The sequence below is a fragment of the Eurosta solidaginis genome, chromosome 4 (genome assembly GCF_040869045.1).
Source record: "Eurosta solidaginis isolate ZX-2024a chromosome 4, ASM4086904v1, whole genome shotgun sequence".
Taxonomy (NCBI): Eukaryota; Metazoa; Arthropoda; class Insecta; order Diptera; family Tephritidae; genus Eurosta; species Eurosta solidaginis.
The window spans coordinates 167685770-167692304 of NC_090322.1; the positions used below are offsets into that span (position 1 = coordinate 167685770).

The following is a 6535-nucleotide window of genomic DNA, read 5'->3' on the forward strand; positions in this document are numbered from 1 at the left end:
GTGAAATTCCCTGATCCAGCTGGCATGGAGCAAACTGTATTCGATTTTTATAAAATCGCAAAATTTCCCAGAGTTATTGGGGCTATTGACTGTACCCACGTTAGGGTGCAATCACCAGGTGGTGACAATGCGGAAATGTTCCGCAATAGAAAGGGTTATTTTTCGCTCAATATTCAAGCGGTGTGTGATGCAAACTTACATTTTCAAAATTTAGTAGCGAGGTGGCCAGGATCTGCTCACGACAGTCATATATTCAACTGTAGCCGTTTGAAATACCAACTGGATACGGGATATTTTAAAGACTATATGATCCTTGGGGACAGTGGCTACAAACAATGTCGATATATGATGACTCCCCTACTAAATCCACAATCTGCGGCAGAAAGGTTATATAACGAGTCCCAGATTCGTACTCGGAACACCATAGAGCGAACTTTCGGAGTTTGGAAACGACGTTTTCCAATCTTATCTATGGTGATTCGAGTGTCAATGGACACCGTTATGGCAATTATATCGGCTTGCGGAGTTCTTCATAACATTGCTATATCTGCGAAAGATCCGCTTCCTCCAATAGATATTGAAATATCACCATCACAAATATTAGAGGAACCTGAAAGCAGCTTTATAACCGACGGAGATTCAACTGCGAGAACTGTTTTGATAAGCGACTATTTTGCAAGGTACATTTCAAATACTAAGGCCCGGTTTTTCAGTTGAAGTTTAAACTACAGTCAAAGTTGACTGGAGTTTATTATAGCCACTTTGTTCATTTTCAAAAAATGTTGCTGCCTATCTTGATTTAAATAGTCAAAAAGGCAGGGTTAAACTCTAGTCAACTTTGACTGGAGTTTAAACTTCAACTGAAAAATGGGGCCTAAATACTATATCATTTTTTCTAAATTCAAGTTTTTATTTATATTTTTAGTTACAGGCTATCAAGACCAGCATAACAGGAAGGGTTTAATTTTAATTATATTCTAATCATATACCCCTTCGCATGATTGTAGCTGCACTCATATTGCCATGTTTTAAATGTTTTTTCGGGGGATACAATTTGTTTCATAATTTATAAATATATTTTGGTAGAAATATTGCCACCACAAATTTTAGAGGATTCTTTAGAAACAAACCTAAGAAGCGATGGAGACTCAACTGAGAGGACGGTTTTAATAAACAACTACTTCGAAAGGTACGTTTTAAATATAAATTGTATTTATTAAATTTTTAATTCAAGTTCTTTTTTTATATATACAGGTTATCAAGTCCAGCCTAACAAGTTATCATGTACAGCGATCAAACAAAGAGCGGAGGCAATTTTCATTAAATTTCGTCAATAAAATTCTCCACTACTATAATATCGACAGTATCAGAAGCAACTTTTATGAATTTTGTAGCCGAAGCTATGCAAACAAGTCAGAAAAACTTCGTGAAAAAATGCCATAATTTGAGAAGAACAGGTTTTGTTTATTCGTTGTATGGAAAAAAATTAGCAACACCATCGCCGAAAAAAATTATCAAAATAAAGCAGTGGCCCACAGCGTTTTGAAACCTGCACTTCCTTGAAATTAAATTGAATGGACTACAAAACTGCATAAATTTTCGTAAAACTTTCTCAAATAATGGAATTTTTTCACGAAGTTTTTCTTACTTGTTTGCATAGCTTCGGCTACAAAGTTCATAGAAGTTGTTTTTTCAATCGAAGTCGCTATTCGTCGTGAAGAGGGGAGAATTTTGCTAACGAAATAGTTACATATCATTAGCTTAATTCACAAAGCCCATAACAAACAGATTTTGGAAACTGCTTTTTTTCGCTTAAAATTTGGTAATAACCAAAAGTACCGCAGTTACGCCTCTTTTAGAAAGTGAATGTGAAAAGAAAATGCTTTTTGCTTCTCCTGTAACATTTTAAATTTGTTGTTTAGGGCCTTTGTGAATTAAGCTAATGATACAACTTTTATGAACTTTGTAGCCGAAGCTATGCAAACAAGTTAGAAATATATACAAGTTTCTATATTTAGATTTTTTTTTTTTGGCTTTATTTTTAAAGCTATTTTGACATTGAGGACATATTTTTCAATTAAGTTTTAAATTTAAGCTCAATAAAATTAATTTAAACTCATGTATTTTGAATGGTTTCAAAGGTTTCGAATTTATGTAAAAAAATTTTAAAAATTACTTAAACCGGTGAACGGTTTAAAATTTAGGCTTACCGTGAGGACAATTCGGTTTGAGAAGTTATAAATAGCGCTGGCATCACGTCCAGGCCTACATATTGTGTAATGATGGATTTTTTTTCATGATAGTAGTAATTAGTGAAAAAGTTTGTTTTGTTTCAATTTATGCACTAAGTACTTATTGTCTGTTCACAGCAAGTCTAAATTGTATAATCCAATTTTTATTTAAATTTCTTTTAATATATTTTATCTCTTATGAAATTGTATCTCTTATGGGCGAATAGTCATTTTATACGAAGCTGATGAAAGGTACAATTTCATTGAATAATTTACACTAACATTTACCATTACCAATTAAAAAGTGAATGAAAATAAAATGTTTTTGCTTCTCCTGTAATATTTTAAATTTGTTATTTAGGGCCTTTGTGAATTAATCCAACTATATGTATGTATTCATATTGTAGATATAAATAGATATGCTTTGTACATTCAAACAGCCTTTTTTCTAAAATTTAATATTCAGTCTCGATTTTGCTCTAGTTTCTAAAATGTAAAATATACACTGGTTGCCACATAAAGAGAAACATTTTATTTTTAGAAAGAATTGCATAGCCATAGCTGAGTTTTTAAAACCAAGGCATTTTTTATATAAACTATAAGATAGGACATGAAGGAACACTTGTTGAACTATAAGAATAATCCATACAGTCGTCGATAAATAACTTAAATAAATGAAAAAAAGATGAGTTTCCTGAAATGAGGATAATATAAAATATAATAAAATGAGTATTGCATTGTTATCGTTACGGAATTCATTGTGCTTACATTAAATTATTGTTTCACTCTCTTCTGCTGCAGTTCGAGTTCTAGCAACTCATTTTTTAATTGTAGATTCATTAGCTCTTGCTGATGCTTTTCTTCTGCATGAAGTTTATCCAGCTCATGCTTCTCCGCTGCTCTATCGTTTTCACCCTCATAAAACTCCTGTTGCAGCATCAACAGATTTAACTTCTCCTCTTCCATGCACCGTTTTCTGCTTGTTTTCTTCCCCACGCAGAGCTTTTCATTTTTCTTTTGTCGCAATTGGGTCGGGTTCCATGAAGCCCAATCGTGACCACTCTTCCCGCTCTCATCCAAATTAGTTGTCTGTAGAAAATATAAAATAGGTAAATTAGTGGCTAATAAATACTGCTTTGCGGCCATAGAAAAACATATTTCAGAAACTAGTAATTTACTGTTTTTCCCCCTAACCCCTCTTCTTAGTCCTTATACCTCTCCCTATGCCCTCTCCTTCTGCCTCTTACTAAACGTCCTGGTCGTTCCCCCCCCCCCCCTCCTTTTTTTAACCAACTTAGCCCTGTACCTCTCCCATACCTGTGAATCTTCTACCAATCTACTTTTTTTCCTAATATATTTGGATTTCTAAATATTATTTCTCACGGTTTTAGGGAATCCATGAATTCCACGTATGCAAGCATGTAAAGAGGTCTCTACGAACTAGCCACCTCATCACATGCATGTGAAATAGTATCACGAAATACACCAGAAGGCGTTGCACAGCAAGCGGCTACTGTAAAAATGTAAACAAACAAATAATCGTATTTAAATGTTCAATTAGCTCAATTCAAATAACTTACATTTGATTTTTCATCTTCAATCGAGCCACTCACGCTCTCTACGGGCTCGTCCAATAAAATTTCTATATCCGCTAAAAGAAAGATCTCAAAAGTTTAGAATATAAATGTGGATTCAAATGGCAAAAACTTACTCATATCAGCGTCATGCGGATTGCACATTCCAGACCCCTAAGTGTCTAGCATGGATGCAATCCTGACGGATAAGTTGTCGACTTTGCTTGAGGAAGTACCACCTCCAGTGCGGTATTGCTCCCTCTTCTCTGAGGCTAGCTCATTTTTGGCTTTGCGGTTTAAATTGTCGTACTTGTCCCTCAGCGCTTTCCACTCCCTGTGGACACCGGTTTTTGCTGCAAATTGCGCAGCTAAAGTTTGCCAACCCTCCTCTTTCTGCCGCCATGTCACTGCATCCGACTTCTTATTTTCTACAATGTGCCTGTAGTCTTCCACGAGATCTACAAGCACAACCTCTTCCTCTTTGGTAAAATTTTTACCTCTTTTTTTAGTTTTTTCCGAAGAACTCATTTTTTTTTCTTTTTTTTCGAGATTTGTATTTATGTCCAATTTAATTTGGTAAAGGTCTTTAATTTGTTGATATTTTTTCTAATCTTCAAAATCACAATAGTTTAAATTTTTGTTTATTTTCAATGGTAATAGTCTAGTTGAGGGGTCGACTGCTAATACCCTACCAAAAATATCGAGAGAGGTGTCAAACGACGCGTCTTGACATCAGTATTAATAATCTGAAGGCGGAAAATAAAAATTTTAAGTCGTTCAAAAGATATTAACGAAAAACCGAAAAATTACCCGTGAACCGGGCGTGGGATCCATAGTATTTTTGCGCGGCTACCTCCGAAACCGGGGGTGGGATCAATATTATTTTTGCGCAGATCACCTTTCTGCGTTGGCGGCCTTCGGCCGCGCTTATAAAAAATAACCCTGGGCTACGCCATGCCAAGTCCGGGTGTGTGGTGTAACCGTGGCTACCGCCACGGTGATGCACAATTTTTTTGGTGGGTACAACATAACAACAACCACATGAAAATCGCCAACTTCAACTGCAAATATCTCCGGATATAGATAAAATTTTTCTTTTCCGCCACCGGCTTATTGTTCTCGAGATTAATACGCGTCTTTTGACACCTCTCTCGATATGGTAGCGTATTAGCAGTCGACCCCTCAACTAGACTATTACCTATATAATTATTTAACTAGTCCAATGCTTTTAGCTCACACTTCCAAAAAGTCCAATCCTTTTAGCTCACACATTTATGTATTTGGTAAAATTTTTTTTTAAAGTTCCGTTTGTCCTCGGGGACCTTATGTATTCTATTTTCCACAACGGTATACATTATATACATAAATCGATAGCTTTATGTATGTTTAATTTTACACATTTTTGTAAGTTTATTTTTTTAAAACATTATAGTAATTTTTGAAGTTAATTTTTTCGGTTATTAGCCCGATAGTACTTGTATGAGTTTGCAACTCAATTTGCGTATAAAACGAAAATTTTATACATACATATATTTTAACACTTCCCGTGAGTGGTTTGTATATTATTTGTTGAAAATGTTTCACTTTCCGTTCACGACGAGATTGAAAACGCGAATTGTTCGAAGAACTTATATTTTTTATTTATTTTTGTGACACAGGTTTAACTTTTATTTACTTTTTTACAGCTGTTTTTGACATTTCCTTTTCCTTCCGTTCGCAGTGCTACCACCTTTTCAAAAATATTAAATAACTATTCAACAGGAGGTTGAGAAAATGAACTAGAATTTATCTTGCCAACAAATTTACCTGCCCGTTAACTAATCCTCCCTTTAACAGGAAGTCTTCTTTTATATAAAAGATTTTGCAAAAGTGCGTAGATGCAGGTAATAAGCTATTTCTAGTAAAAGTTGGAAAATTTCGTTAATAACGCTGTCCTTTTTATAAGCTTTTATTTACTTTCACTTTTTTTGTCTGTAATGGAATCTTGCAAGTTAAATTTGATACACTTCCCGGTGTCCGATTGAGCTGAAATTTTGCACACATGTATAACTCCGATGACAATGCAATATTACTTTGTTAGAATTCGATAAATTAATCGATAACACAGTTATCGGTAGAGATTTGTATTTACTTTGGCATAACAGCCTAAGTCCCATACAAACACGCCGGTACCTATCCGTGGATTGTGATATTTGGACGTGGTGAATCACGTGTCACGCGTGGTGAATCTCATCGCTTGCGAAAAGCGGAGACACAACCCTCTGTTGTATTTCTGTGTATAACCAACATAGCTGAATTTTTAAGGCTGTTTAACCCTGTAATCTTTTCTGTAATTTATTTTGCTTTTGGAAAAATTACCTATATGAAAAAAGCTGGCTGAAAAATATTGGCATAACAGCTTAAGTTAAATCAAGAATGGAAAATCTTTGGAAAATTTGAGCAGATGTGGCAATTTCGCGCGTCCGTTGAACGAAATATTGACAATCTGCTGATCATCGCTAAGAAATTAGCGACATTCCATCAACTAAGCAGCACTTTAGCAATACTACTGTTATTATTTGGCCGCTCAAACACACAAATATTAATTGTGCATTAAATCTAAAATATACAAATACACCATAATAATTTACACGGCCAAAGCCATAATAATTCACACGGGTCATCAATTCTTTCTCTGATTCAAAATCTGAACTACCAGCGCTGCCGTCAACAGCTCAGTGTCATCACTGC

General features: G+C 34.9%; 2 long non-coding RNA genes across 2 annotated transcripts; one reads left to right on the forward strand and one right to left on the reverse strand.

Annotated features, from left to right (window-relative positions):
• Window positions 1-569: 569 nt before the first annotated feature.
• LOC137248310 (uncharacterized) lies at window positions 570-1385 on the forward strand. Its single transcript, XR_010952151.1, has 3 exons — window positions 570-680; window positions 932-1189; window positions 1255-1385. It is a non-coding gene; the product is annotated as an uncharacterized lncRNA (long non-coding RNA).
• A 1179-nt stretch (window positions 1386-2564) lies between these two features.
• Window positions 2565-5365, reverse strand: LOC137248309 (uncharacterized). Its single transcript, XR_010952150.1, has 6 exons — window positions 5004-5365; window positions 3943-4416; window positions 3812-3882; window positions 3615-3744; window positions 3000-3320; window positions 2565-2925 (listed from the first exon to the last, which is right to left on the reverse strand). It is a non-coding gene; the product is annotated as an uncharacterized lncRNA (long non-coding RNA).
• Window positions 5366-6535: the final 1170 nt, after the last annotated feature.